This window comes from Lissotriton vulgaris, chromosome 6 (genome assembly GCF_964263255.1).
Source record: "Lissotriton vulgaris chromosome 6, aLisVul1.2, whole genome shotgun sequence".
Classification (NCBI taxonomy): domain Eukaryota; kingdom Metazoa; phylum Chordata; class Amphibia; order Caudata; family Salamandridae; genus Lissotriton; species Lissotriton vulgaris.
In genome coordinates this window covers 1756750210-1756768019 of record NC_141694.1, presented here as the reverse complement: position 1 = coordinate 1756768019, position 17810 = coordinate 1756750210, and positions in this window count along the sequence as shown.

Sequence of the window (17810 nt, the reverse complement as noted above, 5' to 3'; positions counted from 1 at the left end):
TGCTCGAACAGCCAGGTCTTCAGCTTCTTCCTGAAGGAGAGGTGGTCTTGGGTCAGGCGCAGGTCGGTCGGGAGGGAGTTCCAGGTCTTGGCGGCCAGGTAGGAGAAGGACCTTCCTCCTGTAGTCGCTCTTCGGATGCAGGGGACGGCGGCGAGGGCGTGGTTGGCTGATCGGAGGTGGCGTTTGGGAGCGTAGAAGTTGATTCGGCTGTTGAGGTAGCTCGGGCCTTGGTCGTGTAGGGCTTTGTGTGCGTGGGTGAGGAGGCGGAAGGTGATTCTTTTGTTGACGGGGAGCCAGTGAAGGTCTCTCAGGTGTCCGGAGATGTGGCTGGTTTGTGGGATGTCGAGGATGAGTCTGGCTGAGGCGTTCTGGATCCGCTGGAGTCTCTTCTGGAGCTTGGCGGTGGTACCGGCATAGAGGGCGTTGCCGTAGTCCAGTCGGCTAGTGACGAGGGCCTGGGTGACGGTCTTCCTGGTCTCGGTGGGGATCCACCAGAAGATCTTCCGTAGCATGCGTAGAATGTTGAAGCACGCCGAGGAAACGTTGTTGACTTGCCTGGTCATGGAGAGGGAGGGGTCCAGGATGAAGCCCAGGTTGCGTGCATGGTCTGTCGGTTTGGGTGCGGTGCCCAGGGCGGGAGGCCACCAGGAGTCGTCCCAGGCGGAGGGTGAGGGGCCCAGGATGAGGACCTCCGTCTTGTCCGAGTTCAGTTTCAGGCGGCTGGTCGTCATCCACTCGGCTACCTCTTTCATCCCTTCGTGCAGGTTGGCTCTGGCGGTGGCGGGGTCGTTGGTCAGGGAGAGGATCAGCTGGGTGTCGTCGGCGTAGGAGATTATGTTGAGGTTGTGTTGGCGTGCGATGGCCGCGAGGGGGCTCATGTAGACGTTCGAGAGGGTGGGGCTCAGAGAGGATCCTTGAGGGACGCCGCAGATGACTTCGGTGGCTTCTGACTTGTACGGTGGTAGGCGGACTCTCTGTGTTCTTCCGTCGAGGAAGGAGATGACCCATTCCAGCGCCTTGTCCTGGATTCCGACGTTGCTGAGGCGCTGTACTAGGGTGCGGTGGCAGACAGTGTCGAATGCCGCGGAGAGGTCTAGGAGGATGAGGGCCGCTGTTTCTCCGTTGTCCATCAGGGCTCGGATGTCATCGGTGGCGGCGATGAGGGCGGTCTCGGTGCTGTGATTGGCTCGGAAGCCGGACTGTGAGGGGTCGAGGGATCCATTCGACTCGAGGAAGGCGGCCATCTGCTTGTTGACGGTCTTCTCGATGACTTTGGCTGGAAACGGGAGGAGCGAGATGGGGCGGTAATTCTTGAGTTCGGTGGGGTCCGCTGTGGGTTTCTTGAGTAGAGCGCTGAGTTCGGCGTGCTTCCAGCTCTCAGGGAAGGTGGCGGTGTCGAAGGATGTGTTGATGATGTCTCGCAGGTGGGGTGCGATGACAGCGTCAGCCTTGTTGAAGACGTGGTGAGGGCAGGGGTCGGTCGGTGATCCGGAGTGGATGGAGTTCATCGTGCGGATGGTGTCTTCGGTGCTGATCGGGGTCCAGGCGTGGAGGGTGGTGGTGGGGGGTGGTTGTTCGGTCTTGGTGTGCGTTGGTTGGTTGTTGAAGCTGTTGTGTATGTCCGCGATCTTGTTGTGGAAGTATGAAGCAAGGGAGTTGCAGAGGTCTTGCGATGGGGTGATGTCGTTGTTTCCTGCGCTGGGGTTGGATAGCTCTTTCACGATGTTGAAGAGTTCCTTGCAGTTGTGTGCGTTGTTGTCCAGCCGGTCCTTGAATGCAGTTTTCTTGGCGGCGCGGATCAGCTGGTGGTGCTTCCGGGTGGCCAGCTTGAAGGTGGTCCTGTTGTCCGGTGTAGGTTCCCTTCTCCAGACTTTCTCGAGGGCTCGACAGTTCTTCTTGGAGCTCTTGAGTTCGTCGGTGAACCACGGGGCTTTCTTGCTGCCGGGTCTGCTGGGCGGGGTCCTCAGGGGGGCGAGTTTGTCCGCGCAGTTGCTGATCCACTTTGTGAGGTTGTCGGCGGCCTGGCTGGGGTTCGCTGAGCTGGCAGGAGGGTGCTGGCTCAGGGAGGTGGCGAGCTGGTCTGCTGTGATCTTGTTCCAGCTTCTGCGGGCGGCCTGTTGCTGGTGGTGGTGGGTCGTCGTTCTCTTGAAGGTGAAGTGGACGCAGCTGTGGTCTGTCCATTGAAGCTCTGTGGCGTGGCTGAAGTCGATGTCTGTGCTGGAAGAGAAGACTGCGTCGAGTGTGTGTCCGGCGAGGTGGGTGGGGGTGGACACCAGCTGCTTGAGTCCAAGATTGGCGAGGTTGTCGAGCAGGGTGCTGGTGTTGCGGTCGTTGTTGTTCTCCAGGTGGAAGTTGAGGTCCCCCAGGAGGATGTAGTCGGCGGAGGGGAGGGCATGCGGGCTGACGAAGTCGGCGATGTCCTCGCTGAATTGTGTGCGTGGTCCCGGGGGTCGGTAGATCAGGGTGCCTCTGAGGGTGGTGTTCGGGTCGGTGTGGATCTGGAAATACAGGTGTTCGGCGGTGGTCAGGGTGTTGTCGGTGCTGGTCGTGAGACGGATGGTGTTCCTGTGGATGATGGCGATGCCTCCTCCCATCTGGTTGGCGTTGAGGTCCCTCCGGACGATCTTGTAGCCCTCTGGGATAGCGATGGCGATGTCGGGAGCTGAAGAGGCGTTCATCCAGGTCTCTGTGAGGAAGGCAACGTCTGGGGCTGTGGCGTCTAGGAGGTTCCAGAGTTCGATGGCGTGTCTGTGGACGGAGCGGGTGTTGAGCAGGATGCACTTGAGGTGGGTGCTGGTGGTGTTCGACTTGGCGGGTGCTGGTGCGAGGCAGGTCCGGATGCAGGTGAATTTGCATGCGTGGCAGCTGAAGGGTCCGTGGGTGTGTCGTGGTGTGGCTTGGTGGCATTCTGGGAGTCGGCCGGTGTTGAGTGCGATGAGGGTGGCGGCGGAGTACGTCAGGCGGGTAGGTCGGGGTCTTCGTGGGCCAGGGGTCCTGGCGCTGGTCGCGATCCGGTCGCTGACGGGCGCAAACGGGCTTACCTTTGGCGCGCCTGCGGCGCACAATCGGCGCGCCAGCTGCGCGTTCGCACGGTCGCCATATAAGGCGAAGTGCGCGGGTGGGCGGGGCAGCTGGGAGGCGGGAGCGGGGAGGGAACAGAAGGAAAAAAGGGGCGGGGTCTGCGGTGGTGGCGGGAAGCGGGGAGCGGGGAGGGAAGACGGAGGGCGGCGAGGTAGGCGGGCAAACAGGAAGGAAAACGCTGATACGGCAACAAAAAACAATAACAATGCAAAAGGAGAATAAGATGCTAACACGGGCACAGAAAAAGAATACAGGCACAAATGAAAGTCAAAACAAGGCAAAAACAACAACAGCGGAGTCAGACAAACTAGAAAAGATTCTAATAAAGACTGGGGTACTAGCAGCACATGACGTAACTCAGGGGGAATCATGCATACCACTAAAAAATTACAAACTCATACAAAGTAACTAAACCTAAGTATCAATTCGGCCCTACCTCTTACTGACAGGACAAAGTAAGGACTAGAGTCACTACAGCATTACGTAACTTAATTTCTCTAAAATAAACTCTTACATAATCACGCTAATCGAGCGCAAACGCAAAGTTGCAAACAAGTAAGATAGTAGTAGGGCAGAGGAGCACCTGTGTCATAACAATTACAGAAGACTTTTAAACCTAATTAACCTGGAATGTAAGCAGCAGCGTTCCAGCTGGTTGGAAGAAAAAAAGATATTCGCAATATATAACACAGAGCAGAAGACCAGACACAAAGTAGTAATAATTAAATAGTTACTCACCAAGACCTGGGACCTCCATTCCTAGCAGGTCCTGCTCACGGTCCCGGATGTCGGATCACCGGTGCGTCAACTTCGCCTGGGTGTGATGGACCCCAGAGCAGCGGAACACTGCCAGGTGCACCTTCCCCCAGCGCTGTTGACGTTCCCGGAGCCCATACCCAGACCCAGGCCTGCCAACTGCTACGAGGGTTGAGGGGAGGTGGCGCTGCACAAAGAAGGTAAGTGCGGCCAACTCCACCTCCCCAAATAAGGCCCGTGCCTGCACCCCTTGTGGGCACCGCCTTCCGCAAGGACGGTGGTCGCGGCTCTGGCTGCGACGAGCCCTACCCTTTAGCATGGTTCTGGGGAGAGAGAGAGAGATGGGGTGGGAAAGAAAAGGTAATAACATTTAAAAAGTAAGTAAAAGAAATAGCAGGCAATAGAAAAAAAGTGAAAAAGTAGCTAAAAAACACAAAAAAGTAGACAAAAACCAAAAATATAGAAGCAGGAAAATAGTTAGAGAGATACTAAGTAAAAAAGATCAAAAAAAGTGGCTTGAAACAAAGGATTGTAAAGATACAGGGAGGATTGAAAATCAGGGGCCCAGAACCATGCAATAGAGTGAAAAACAAGATGACCACGCCCATTGCGACTACGTGCGCTAGTTCGAGCAATATTTTCTCCCCGAGCACACAAAAAGCGGCGCGAACAAGTAAAAGCATTCCCGAACAGGAAATACGTACCACAAAAGGACGCAAGCATGCATTGCGTGACTCGGAACAGGCAGTAAGCATCGCGGGCGGGCGGGACAAGTGAAAACCAGATGGCCGTGCCCATGAGCAACCGCATGGGTAAGTTGGCGAGCTGCGATCACGCAGAAAATACAGTGAACAGGTGGGAAAAAAATCTGCATCTACGCGATATTTCTACGTGCTTGCAGAGATTTTCAGCATTTTCGTGATAGCTTGCGAAAGTGATTTTCGCAAATTCCGCCCACCCCTAGTCAGAATTGGCAAGATGAATTCTGCAGCCGCTGTAAGGGTTTCGAATCAAACAATAGCAAAAACATTAAACAATGGCATCACTTCACAATAACAGATGACGACCACCTCAAGAGCAACGCAACCACAGAGATGATCCCTACTCCATCTGCACAACCACTGCCACAAGTGCCTCTCCTTCAGAAAGAGAAAGCTCCAAACCACATTCCCTTGAATGCCACACCTGACAAAGCAAATCATTGAGTTTAACAACAGTGTTTATAGACTCAGGGCCGGCCTTATGCATGTGCAAGCTGTGCACCTGCACAGGGCCACCAAATCCCAGGGGCCACCAAATCAATATATATCCTTAATATAATAATTTGAGGATGGATACATATGTGTGGTGGTCCCTGGCAGGGATTTGGTGGTCTCTGGCTCTATACCACTTCCAAACACCATGAACCCCCCCCCTCACTGGCCTCCGTGCTCCACTCTTCCTGGGCCCCCTACCTACGCTCCCTGCCCAGGGCCACCATGAACCTAGAGCCACCCCTGATAGACTAAAGCAAACTTTGCAAAGCCAATAGGACTCGCCTATGGACAAACAAGTGGCTTTGGCAAATGGGTGGGTGTGAAGAATGGGAGAGCTGGTAAAGGTGGAGAATATGAGGGTGTTGCATTAAACTGCTTCCCCGCCCTTGTGTTCATCATTAATCAACCCCACCTGCATGGAGCATACCTTGACTGCAGCCAATGCAGCGGCCATCTTGGACTAGTATAGTGTTGTAAAGGCATCCCTTAATGCAGCAGTCAAGGTTTCTGGAAAGTATGTTTTTGGACATTGAACCAAACGTCCTGCTCGATATTGATCCATTCTATGTAAAGTTAACCACATCGCTGCGGCGGCTATTCCGCCGCAGCGCTAAGTGGGCGGGGCGGCGGGGCGGGCGCGCGGCGGCCGCATGCTGGTGACAGAACCGCTCCGTCACCAGCCGCGGTTGCGCTGTGCTGATGACGGAGCGGTTCTGTCATGGCCCCGCCCGCTCAATAGAACGCTCAGCGCAGGCGCGGAATTCGCGCCGCGCATGAGCGGTGGGCGGGCCATGACGGAACCGCTCCGTCATCAGCACAGCGCACCCGCAGCTGATGACGGAGCGGTTCCGTCATCAGCATGGAAAGAGTTAAACATATAATTAAGAAATAAACATGAATGCAGGTTAGGTGAGTTTTTCTCTATTTAAATGGACAAATTACTTTAGAAGGGTCATTCGACTATGGCGAGAATAATGTTTGCCTGAAACACCCTTATCTGGCAACACAGGAAGGGTGCGTATAGATCTATTGCGATTGTGGCCTCTGGTGGCCTCTGGTGGGACAGAAGACAGAGCACTGTCGCTGTGCTTTGACTGCTACATATGGCCTCTGCTCGTACTGCCAGGAGTTGGCGCAGTGTCCAGTATAGTTGCCTAGGGGACTTCAGTTTTACTTCTGTACATCGAAGGCACCACTACCCCCATCAGCTTTGTGATGGTGCGGGATGGGGAGGAGAAGCCTGCGAGACAAAACAAACACTGCCCCCTACCAGAGAGGAAGCTCTCACTATTAGGGGATGTGACTACCACAGACCGAAGGTTTTAACGCCAGAGAAACTACAGTTGTGTACTGCCCGTGTAGACATTCTCTTCCAGAGCCCGCATAGTGCCTGCCACGTCGCTGTGAGAACTGCAACAGGCAATAACAAACGGATGGGTGCAGGTGATAGCACAAAAACGGTCCAATATTTTAATTTTAATACCAGTTCCAACCTCTGACTTAAAATAATGGGTTCCAACTCCGTGCCAAATTTTTATTCTAGGTGACAGATCTTTGCCAGCATATTTTTAATGTAAACTAAATCAAATCGTCAAATCATTTTAACATACATCAGAATTAATCAATTCTTAAGTTCTGTCAATAATGAGAGTTTTGGATTGGTTTAGCAAAACTTTTCTTTCATAAAGAGATTAGTAAAATTCTTTAATCTTTTTATTCAATTAGTAAGTCAGATCAAATCTGTTTACAGAAATGTATCAAGAGAAATATGGTTAGAGTCATCAATAATGCAAAAATGACTAGTGTGTTCGCTAAATAAATTGATCCCTATTCTAAATACAGGTCCATTATTAAAAACTAATAGAACCTATAACAAGTTCGAGAAAAGAGTGAGATCAAAAGGAGCATGAAGTTTAAATCAAATTAGGTAGTCAAACTCCCCATAAAGAGCATGCCTTGAAACTCAGGTGAATCCTAATATCCAAAGATCATCAGAATACAATTGCAGTATCAATCTGTACAAATAAGACCTCAACAGAGGAAACATGGAGGAATAGATGCAGCAGTAACTACAACCCTCAGAGACAAGAAGGGTGGTTAAAAGTCTCCAAAAGAGTATAGGAGCTGTCCTCAGAAAGAAGCCTTCGGCATTAGCCTAAGTCCAAGTACCTTCTCTAGTTAGAAACACAGACTAAAATAAAAGACAATAACACATGTTAACAACACTATTGCAGGTTAGCTCACTTCTGTCCAGGGCCGGCGCTAGGCATGGGCAGTGTGGGCAGCTGCCCAGGGCCTCGCGCTCAGGGGGCCCCCTGCTTCACTGTGAAAGGGCACGCTTTCACAGTTAACATCCAGGGCCCCCTGCCCCACGCAATCAAATTACAAATGCGAGGTGTATTGGCCTTGCTGTCAGGATCTGATGGCATTCCTGGGTGCACAGGGTTGGGGGGAAGGAACAAACAAAGTAGGAACTGCACCGCAACTGGGCCAGCAATTATATGTGCTCACAGTGTCAGGGGGGAGGCAACACCTCTGCTAAGTACCGGCCCTCGCCTTTCTGCATTTTGTTGCTAGGTGACAGAAGGCTAGGTATGGGCGAATTTTGCGAATCTCGCGTTCGCAAATTTTGCGGATTTGCGAACTCGCAATCCGCAAAATCCACGAAATCCGCAAAATTCGCGGATTGCGGATTTCCCAAAAATCCGCAAAATCCGCAAGCGTAACGGATTTCCCGCTCACACCTACAGAAGGCCCCCTTTGTTAGCAGAACCAGCCAGACACAGGTAAGGAGAGGAGGGAGCAGCCAGATCAACTGGCTCGTGTTTACTTTTGTATCCCCTATTTTTTTTATGGGAATGTGCATTTAAAATGTATGTAGAACTGTCACGTAGTGTTTTACGAAATGCTTCTTTACTGCTTGGAGGCCCAGGGGAGGGGGCCCCCTTTCCCTGGGCCTCTAGGCACTAGAGCAATATCCAGGTGTGGGGCCCCCCTCCTTGTGCCCTGTAGCCACTACTCCCTCTTTCCTTTCTTTGTCCCCCCACCAAAAAAAACATGCTTGCTGGAAAGGTTGTCTTTTTCTGACATTTTTCACTTTAAATGTGCTCCCTCGGGACGGACAGAAATAAAAGGTTAAAATTGAAAAATAACTAAAGCAAGACAGTGTGGATCGAAAAAAGTGGCAACATTGATTTTATTCAAACCCAAAGCACATTAGCGCCACTTTAAAGAGTTTGCCAGTGAAGCGCTACTTTTGTTTTTATGAGATGGGGCAGAGGCAGGGTGACAGAGGCAGGGTGACAAAGGAAGGGTGACAGAGGCAGGGTGACAGACGGAGGGAGACAGACGGAGAGAGACAGACGGAGAGAGACAGAGGGAGAGAGACAGAGGGAAGGAGAGAGAAAAGGAGGGAGAAAGACAGTGGGAGAGAGACAAGGAGGGAGAGAGACAGGGAGGGAGGGAGATAGAGGGAGGGAGACAGAGGAAGGGGGACAGAGGGAGAGAGAGAAAGATGTGGGTATGCTGGTCTGGTGGCTCAGTGGACAAAGGCATCTGCTGCAGGGACCTGTGTGAAACCTCATGGTCACGATTTCTTTTTGCTTTCCCCCTCTGACCCCGCCCCCACCGGTGCTGCCCTCAGCCAAAAACCACACTGTAAATTTGCCCCCCCCTACCCCCCAGAGAAAGTTTGTGAGTTCCCATGCCCTAGATGGTTAGTGACCCAGTCAATAAGGTCACAGGACCCTTGAGCAGGGAGGCTCTAGGGCGGTGGGACCGGTGACATCGCACTGAGTGCTCACTTCGGGTGGGGGCGTCATCTTTGCAAGTATATTATGTTTATAAAAGCACATGTCATGATAACTCCAGTGATTAATGTTCCTCCTTGAGAGAGATCGAAGTTTAGTCTAGTGGAAGTTTTGACTCATGGAAAGGTAGAGCAGAGGATTAATGTGCCTGCTGCAAAGAACATGTACCATGCAGATCACAAAGTGCACATATTGTAAATAAGTCAGTTAATAAGTCAAAATCCTAACATTGAACAGTGAGCTATTAACTGTCATCTAAAAGCTGCATGCAAACTTCAAGGTATAAATTGGAGGATTATGTTTTTTCCCCAGTCTTTGGTTATCTTAATGTTGCAAAAAGGGTTCATTTGGATAGAATTCAATTCTGGCTATTAAAGAGAACCATGGTATTACGTTCTAAATTCAGAGTTTGTGTTTATCCAGACCAATCACTAATAAACTATAATGCCTAGTAACATGATTGTCTGATGACTCCTACACCTTGTAGTCCTTTGTCTTATGTAACATTTCCTATACAGTGATTTAGACATTTATGAGAGATTGTCTTTGTATAAGTTGTGTGATATAAATTTCTCTGAATTAGAATTGTTTTAGGACTGTCGCACTCCTGAGTTGTTAAGTTTTCAAAGTCAATCTTTAACGTTAAATTGGTGCTATCCAGTAATCCTTTAGGGACTGTAGGACCAAGTGAAATGCTGAGTTGCGCTATCCCAAGCGTGGGTAGCGACACCGGATGCACACAGTAAAAGAAATTTTCAGCAAAGTAAGTTGTGCATTTGAAATGATTTTATTGCGAATAAAAAATTTTTAGCTTCATTCAAAATGTTGTATTCACATGATGAAATAATTACATCAATCTTCATTTCTTTGTTAGTTCAAAAAGGTTCCCCATGAATTCCCAATGCATTTCGGGCGCAGGGGCCCTTCATCAGGGGATTTAATGATACTGTTGACAAAAAGAAAAGGTGATACACATATATTAATACGCCATCTTGTATGCAAAATGCATATCAAAGACATTTCCAAAACATTTCATACAATGTCCCATGAGCGTTCATCTGATCATAAGAAACAGGGATCTGAAAGGTGACTCGGTTTAAATAAATGTAGTACACATGTAACCCCTAAACGTTATCGGGAGTGAGTCAGGACAACTAATATATCGAATATGCGTGTTGGCGAATAACGGCAGTGGTTGTGACCGTAAACTAACTAGGGTCCATTTAGTGAACGGAAGGTGAAGGCGAGTGAAATAATAAAAGTCAACGATTAAAAAAGACTATCAAACATAGACATCAGTCTAAATGGGTAAAATGAACGGACGCCAAATTAGTAATGCGGATCTTAATCCCAGTGCACAGAAAGCGAAGTAAACATAGAGCCAACGGTAGATTCTAACGATCGGGACCCGATGGGGTACCGGCAACAATTTAACCAAAGTGACGGTGGCTTACCAGTATCAGTGCGGAGCACTGGCAACAATGTCTCTCCATGTGCGGTCGGCGGGATGGAATGCGGAAGTGCCGTGTGTGATTTTAACGTAAAAATGACGTGTGACGTATGCGGTCATGTGATAGACCGAGGTGAAAAACAGACTACTCGGGGTTTAGAATGTCCGTGTACTAAGGATGAAAGACTCGTAAATCACGGGTAAAGGAGTGACAACGGGTGCTACTATACAAGACCAACGAAGCACTTAATGCTGTAAACATTCTTCTACAAAAAGACTGTCGAATGTATTTAAAAAAAGACTGTGAATAATTAGTTGAAAAATTGTACAAAGTTAATAGAAAACATCACCACAATGAAAAATGAAAAAAAGGAAAAATAAACAAAAATACACATGTCAATTGTACGGTTTGAAAATTAATACTGTTATGCAACAAGGCATGTCTTCTTATAGAAAGCAATGAAAGTCAATCCGATCATTGAGTCCTTTCGGATAGGTCGTGGTGAGACGGTCTATCCAGTATATTTCACGTCTTAATAGGTACTGGCCATTGTCTCTACCAGGTAGAATACTGGGTTGTTCCAACACTAGGAATCGTAGTTGACTGGGAGTATGATTGTGAAGTTCAAAGTGTGCTGCCAATGGAGTTTTGGAGTTCTTGGTTCGAATGTTACTCTTGTGTTCAGTCAACCTGGTTTTTATCTTTCGTTCAGTCTTGCCAACATAGGCCAAGCCGCACGGGCATTTCAACATGTAAATTACATTGCGACTGTCACAAGTAGCAGATACCTTTAATTTGATCACTGTTCCTTGACTGGGATGTCTGACTTGATTCCCTTTAATGATGGCATTGCAATTACCACAGTTGTGGCATGGCAGTGTACCTTTATGAACTGTGGTTTTTCTTTCAGTTTTGGTATTTAGTATCTCTTTGATGTTTCTGGATCGTTGGTATGCAAACCTGGGTGGACTTGAGAAAATACCCTTGAAATCTTCTTCAAGTGCTAGTAATGACCAGTGTTTAAGAATGATCTTTTTGATCTGATAGCTTTCTGTGGAATATTTAGAAATGAATGCTGTTCTCTCTTGTTGGGTGATGATAGCCTTTTCTTTTAGTAATGTAGTTCTAGAAATGATAGATGCCTTAGTTTTTGCTTCCTCGAGGACTGCCGTGGGATAACCTCGCTTCTGAAATTTGTCAATGAGTTTAGGGAAATTTTCATTGTAAATTTGTTCAGATGAAGATATTCTCTTAACTCTTAATAGCTGAGAGTACGGAAGGTGTTGTTTCAAAGATGGTTGGTGGAAACTTTGAAAATGTAACAAATTATTTCTGTCCGTAGCTTTGGTGAAGATTGTCGTTTCCAATTGCCCCTGTTTGTTTTCAATCAATACATCCAAAAAAGATATTTCCTTCTCTTGTATGTTGTAGGTAAATTGGATTCTTTCGTTTACCTCATTCAAGTTTTTGAAAACAACACCTTCCGTACTCTCAGCTATTAAGAGTTAAGAGAATATCTTCATTGACAAATTTCAGAAGCGAGGTTATCCCACGGCAGTCCTCGAGGAAGCAAAAACTAAGGCATCTATCATTTCTAGAACTACATTACTAAAAGAAAAGGCTATCATCACCCAACAAGAGAGAACAGCATTCATTTCTAAATATTCCACAGAAAGCTATCAGATCAAAAAGATCATTCTTAAACACTGGTCATTACTAGCACTTGAAGAAGATTTCAAGGGTATTTTCTCAAGTCCACCCAGGTTTGCATACCAACGATCCAGAAACATCAAAGAGATACTAAATACCAAAACTGAAAGAAAAACCACAGTTCATAAAGGTACACTGCCATGCCACAACTGTGGTAATTGCAATGCCATCATTAAAGGGAATCAAGTCAGACATCCCAGTCAAGGAACAGTGATCAAATTAAAGGTATCTGCTACTTGTGACAGTCGCAATGTAATTTACATGTTGAAATGCCCGTGCGGCTTGGCCTATGTTGGCAAGACTGAACGAAAGATAAAAACCAGGTTGACTGAACACAAGAGTAACATTCGAACCAAGAACTCCAAAACTCCATTGGCAGCACACTTTGAACTTCACAATCATACTCCCAGTCAACTACGATTCCTAGTGTTGGAACAACCCAGTATTCTACCTGGTAGAGACAATGGCCAGTACCTATTAAGACGTGAAATATACTGGATAGACCGTCTCACCACGACCTATCCGAAAGGACTCAATGATCGGATTGACTTTCATTGCTTTCTATAAGAAGACATGCCTTGTTGCATAACAGTATTAATTTTCAAACCGTACAATTGACATGTGTATTTTTGTTTATTTTTCCTTTTTTTCATTTTTCATTGTGGTGATGTTTTCTATTAACTTTGTACAATTTTTCAACTAATTATTCACAGTCTTTTTTTAAATACATTCGACAGTCTTTTTGTAGAAGAATGTTTACAGCATTAAGTGCTTCGTTGGTCTTGTATAGTAGCACCCGTTGTCACTCCTTTACCCGTGATTTACGAGTCTTTCATCCTTAGTACACGGACATTCTAAACCCCGAGTAGTCTGTTTTTCACCTCGGTCTATCACATGACCGCATACGTCACACGTCATTTTTACGTTAAAATCACACACGGCACTTCCGCATTCCATCCCGCCGACCGCACATGGAGAGACATTGTTGCCAGTGCTCCGCACTGATACTGGTAAGCCACCGTCACTTTGGTTAAATTGTTGCCGGTACCCCATCGGGTCCCGATCGTTAGAATCTACCGTTGGCTCTATGTTTACTTCGCTTTCTGTGCACTGGGATTAAGATCCGCATTACTAATTTGGCGTCCGTTCATTTTACCCATTTAGACTGATGTCTATGTTTGATAGTCTTTTTTAATCGTTGACTTTTATTATTTCACTCGCCTTCACCTTCCGTTCACTAAATGGACCCTAGTTAGTTTACGGTCACAACCACTGCCGTTATTCGCCAACACGCATATTCGATATATTAGTTGTCCTGACTCACTCCCGATAACGTTTAGGGGTTACATGTGTACTACATTTATTTAAACCGAGTCACCTTTCAGATCCCTGTTTCTTATGATCAGATGAACGCTCATGGGACATTGTATGAAATGTTTTGGAAATGTCTTTGATATGCATTTTGCATACAAGATGGCGTATTAATATATGTGTATCACCTTTTCTTTTTGTCAACAGTATCATTAAATCCCCTGATGAAGGGCCCCTGCGCCCGAAATGCATTGGGAATTCATGGGGAACCTTTTTGAACTAACAAAGAAATGAAGATTGATGTAATTATTTCATCATGTGAATACAACATTTTGAATGAAGCTAAAAAATTTTGATTCGCAATAAAATCATTTCAAATGCACAACTTACTTTGCTGAAAATTTCTTTTACTGTGTGCATCCGGTGTCGCTACCCACGCTTGGGATAGCGCAACTCAGCATATAAATTTCTCTGACACCCTACACTGGTATCAGTAGCGCTGTAAATCAAATTAAATGCATCTCAGTGAGAATGTGGTTATGGAGACTCGAGGGGCACTGTTAAAGGGTGGTAGTGAGGGAATCCGTGGCAGAGGAAGTAATTAGGGGCACTAACAAACATTGTTGCATAGGGCTCCACCAGCGCTAAAGCCGGCCACTTGCATTTCTAACACCAAATCAAAAACGTTGATTAAAAAAAAAAAACGTACATCTGCAGCATACCTTCAAGTCAATGTATGATTTAGTAGTGGTCTCGGTTGTTCTAGGTCTTTTTTTATTTATGTACAATCTTAATTTGTTCGCAATGGTGTCTTGTAATTTTGTATTATATGTGTTGTGTTTTTGCACTCAACATAATTCTGGCAAGTAAAGAGCCCACACACAAAAAAGATTGTCCTACGACTCTTAGCATGTTCGTGTGGTATACTGGTGAGAAGATTTACGTTAATAGAAATTACTTAGTATTAATGTCATCCTAAGGTGGCAGCATAATGACACAAAATGGTAAGGGAGACTTTTGAAATGTGCGAGGTTTGCTTTTGTGTAATTTTATATTTTGAATGATCCCGCCCCTCATTACCTCAACAGGATCTCCCCCCTTTATGAGGCAGAACTGGAATTTCTGTCAAGCACTCATCTGGAAACGATCAGTTAACATTGAGTGAAAAAACATCCACCTTTCTAAGACCTGGAACTAGCTTTTCCATCCAATGTGACAAATGTAATCCATTTAATACAGTTTGAAAATATATGGACTTATTTCATTTGTATATTTATATTTTTGTCATTGTTACTGATATCCACGTTAGGTCTCTTCAGTGATGCCAAATAAGATCAATAGTCCCGCAATGTCACTTTCTGTGGTCACTTCTTGTGATGTTACATGCAAATTAGAGGGGCCTCACATCTTTCCTTTCGCCCGGGCCCCAAAAGTTCTAGGACCGGCCCTGCTTCTGTCCAATGGAAAGTCACCTTTCGATGGTGAGCAGGCTTTATTGTTTCTTTCCCACGGAAAACACATGAAATTGACAGCCTACTATCAAATATGTAGCAGACAACACTAAACATGTGTTTCTGGAAGCGTTAGCCTTGGTTCCCAGGAAAGCCTAAAGCAGAATCTCTTCCATCATGTATACAATGTTTCACTGCGTGACAATGAACTATACTAAAGACGAGCTAAAGGGGGCCACTTTTATTTTGGTGCCTGGGCCGATTTTGTGGCTCAGTCCCACGCTGTATGCATTCTAGTCTTAATGTATTCCTAGCAGGCATCAACAAGGTACATTCGGTCTGAAATGTATGTTTGTTTATAGTAACGATCTATGATTTGTTGTGCTAAATAATCTAGTTTTACAGACCAGCTGCTGACAGCCTTGAGGCATTTTATTGTCAAGCTCAGTGATGGTTATTTTATCAGCCTCGGAAGAATGAAAGGCTGAGTTGGCACTACCATATTCAAACACGTGACCCGCAGGCCACAAACACATCCCAGCTCCAGCCGCTGATCTCATCGAATGAACTCATACAACTTATCAGCAAATGATGCAGAACTCTGCCTTCATTAATGAAAGGTGGTGCAGTGCGTGTATGCATCCGCTGCCTACAACGAGCGCACCTTTCTGTGTCAGGTGTAAACAGAGGGGAGGGGATGATGGATGGATGGCTCATCCAATGAGTGCCATTGGTGTGCATAATAATAATAATATCTGATATTATATCACCATCAAACAGCAAGATTATGGTATCATGCAGCTAAATAAAGCATTCATGTGCAGCATGTTTGAGCCATGGCTTACTATGGATGCGCAGGATTTTTCAGAGACACGAAGCCCGTGGCAGGGACAGCTGCGCCTCCTACTTCTCCAGAAGCTGCTCAAGGTTTATTGTTTATACACCAGTGAGTTGTGGCACCGGAGAGGTAGGAAGACACAGGTGGCAGACGCTCCCTCTGGCATGTTTATATTTAAATGTGACGCCTTCACTGCTTCACGATGAGCTCATCCTGGTAGCATTCCTCCCCCCGCAGATGAATTACACCCTGTGTCCATCAGTGTATCCCTCCGCGTTTCCATAGCCTCATTCTGTGGCGGCTTCTCGTACTATGCGGGGCTCTGAGGCCCACTGGGCAATGAGGCTGCGGACGGACAGTCCAGTTAAAAGTCAGCATCCCCGTTTAGAGCTGATGTGTCTTTAAAAAGATGCCTTTTCCGGCCGGGTGAGTAATAGAACTTCTTTTGGGGCTGGGTATCCAAGACCAGCTGCCTGTCAGTCTGCCCCCAGCAGCTTCCTTCTCACGGCTCTACCATCCAAAGAATGGGAACCGGCTCCCACTTTGAAGCTGTGGGAAAGAAGCATTGCCCCCCCCCCCCCCCCCCCCACTTATTTTACCGGGAGCTCGATAACTATAAACTGCAACTGAGTGCAAGCCACCTTTCGTGACGTCACTTCCTGTCGTGACGTCAGCGCCCTCCACTTCTTTATTTTAGGACTTGTGCCCTGGTTGTAAATAAGCACTGGCACAGTAAATAGGTCTAACTTTCATGTAGTAAAGTATGTAAACCATGGCGTGGCAATACTGTTACAGTGGCAATGGTGACAGCGTTAGGGTGGTAACCGTGGTCCTGATGGCGTTGCTAAGGGCGATGATATTGGCGGTGGCTGTAATGGCTCACACTCATGTCCTGACAAAAATATGGTTTTTAAAACCTATTGTAAAAAAAAAAAAAAAAAACTATTGTTCTCTATATAAAAGCCATGTGATATCTAAAAAAATACGGAATGTGTGATGACTGGGGTTTATTCAGACGTATCGTTAGTTAATCGTGCATTTCATTGAAGGAAGTTCCAAAGGAGGTGTTGAGATACACCAAACGCTAACCAGAGCATCCATTGTACAACTCTTGGAAGCGTTTTCTGGCCACAGTGAGCTGGGGGAGTCTGTGTGGCCTAGTGGGGGCATTAACCCTCGCGAAGGTGCTGTCACCTTTTATCTATTGGACGTCACTCGTACAGTCGGGGGTCGGAGCCGACCACAGGATGCCTCAATGAACTGATTCACCCTTTCGCTGATCAGTAGTCCATGGGTTTGAACAGGTTTGGCTAGAGGATTATTTCTCTGGGTGGGCCATAAAAAAGCATGGGTGGACCATGAAGATGAATGGGTTCCGGTAAGTAATTCAGAGATTCGATATTTCAGGTGTTGGTATCTGTCCTCTTTTTAGATTTTTAAGACAATAGCCCCTCTATCTTTGGGAAAGGGAGGGCCTTTGCTTGTCAGAACTTTAAAATATAGATGCAGAACCTTCGGGCTGAAGCATGCTCCTTATCATCTGTTTCGTAATAGATTGAAAACTTGGTTATTCTCTTGTCCCTAGTCGCTGCTTCGTTGCTAACTGTCTGCTGTCTTGCTGCCGCCACCCTTACTCTCAGTTTGCTGTCTGCAGCACCTGGACACACCCTTTGGGGGTAGCCATGCGCTTTATAAGCTTCTAAATAAATAAATAAATAGTATAAAAACACATAATTCACAAGGATCTGGAAAATATGGAAAATGTTTACTAGTTACCTGTACAATATAGATTGTATCAAATTCATGGCATTCCCCAAAACCACTTGGCAGCACTTTAACGTTGTCAGGGTGACTAGGCTTAAGTAGCAAGGATGACCAAATTATACACCTATAATTATGCAGCAAAAATGCTTAGTTGTGTGGCCCGTTGCCTAGTATTATTTTCATCCATCTGAGAAACAACATTTTTGGCTAACTGCATATTGTGACAAATGCAATAATTCCCTAAATATGTGGTAAACGCTGCAACCAAAGGATCTACTGACCATAACCATTGATGTTGCTGTTGGTTTTTATTAACCGTTTATTCAAATAAAATGTAAACAAGGCCTAGGCATTCTAATTCCCCTCAGTGCCATTGTTAGCTG